The sequence below is a fragment of the Arachis ipaensis genome, chromosome B09 (genome assembly GCF_000816755.2).
Source record: "Arachis ipaensis cultivar K30076 chromosome B09, Araip1.1, whole genome shotgun sequence".
Lineage (NCBI taxonomy): Eukaryota > Viridiplantae > Streptophyta > Magnoliopsida > Fabales > Fabaceae > Arachis > Arachis ipaensis.
The window spans coordinates 140,808,533-140,810,100 of record NC_029793.2 but is presented as its reverse complement, the minus strand read 5'-3'; positions in this window follow the sequence as shown (position 1 = coordinate 140,810,100).

Sequence of the window (1,568 nt, the reverse complement as noted above, 5' to 3'; positions counted from 1 at the left end):
AGATTTTAACTTATTGCTATAATATTTAAATAAGAATCACACTTCAAATATATACACATTTTTGGTAACACTAAGAGAAATTAAAAAGCTATATTATTGCACCTTATTGTAACGAGACAACAATAACGAATCTATTATATATTATATATCTCTAATTTTAAGACCAAAATATGCCACATGTCACCTTTTTATTGCAATTGAAATCAAATTTTTCTCTCCAAAATCAAAGAATTCTCCTCTCTTCTCTCTTCCTTTCTTTATCTCTTTCATTTCTTCACTCACTCTATCTCTCTTATATATCATTATCAATGACTAATTACGAATTTGACAATCAAAATATACAGCATAACATTTTCTAATTGTATTTAAATTAAATTAAAATTAAAATTGAAATAACTCTGATAAAAAGAAGTATTATGACGACTTCGTATACTTAATAATAAAATAGGAGCCTTTGACTTGAATCCATAGTGCTGTTTTCTTTGAAAGGTCGGGAAATACTTTATCTTGAAAACAAACAAATATATACATATATATAAAAGTTCTTACATAAATAACCTACGAATATAATATACATACAAAACATACAATTCCTATCCTTCTTACGAAATATAAAAGTGATGGCGAGGGATAAATAAATCTATTATATATTTCTAATTTCATAACCAAAATGTGCCACATCACTTTCTTATTACAATTGGAATCAAATCTTTCCCTCTAAAATTAAGAAATTCTCCTATATTCCTTACTAATTTTACAACCAAAATGTATCACATGTCATGCCCTCATTGTAATTAAAATTAAATATTTTCCTCCAAAATTAAGGAGAATTATTTCCTCCTCTATACTAATTTTACAACTAAAATGTGCCACATGTCACTCTCTCATTGCAATTGAAATCAAATCTTTTCCTCCAAAATCAAAGAACTCTCCTCTCTTCTCTCTTCCTTTCTCTATCTCTCTCATTTCTTCACTCACTCTATCTCTCTTATATATCATTATCAATGACTAATTACGAATTTGACAATCAAAATATACAGCACAACATTCTCTAATTGTATTTAAATTAAATTAAAATTAAAATTAAAATACTAAAATTAAAATATAGCTATATTATATATTACTAATTTTAAAGCCAAAATGTGCCACATGTTACACCTTCATTGCAATTGAAATCAAATCATTCCCTTCAAAATTAAAAAACTCTCCCCTCTTCTTTCTTCCTTTCTCTATCTCTCTCATTCCTTCACTCACTCTATCTCTCTTATATATCATTATCATTATTAATGACTAATTACGAATTTGACAATCAAAATATACAATATAACATTCTCTGATTGTATTTAAATTAAATTAAAATACTAAAATTGAAATATAGCTATATTTTATATTATATTTATATATTACTAACTAATTTAATAACTAAAATGTGTCATACGACACTCTCTTATTAAAATTTAGAGAAAATATTTTCCTCTAAAATTAGTAAAAATCATTCTTATATTTTCTTATCTACCTCTCTTTTTTTCTATTTCTCTCTATCCTTCCTAATCTATATGTAATTTATA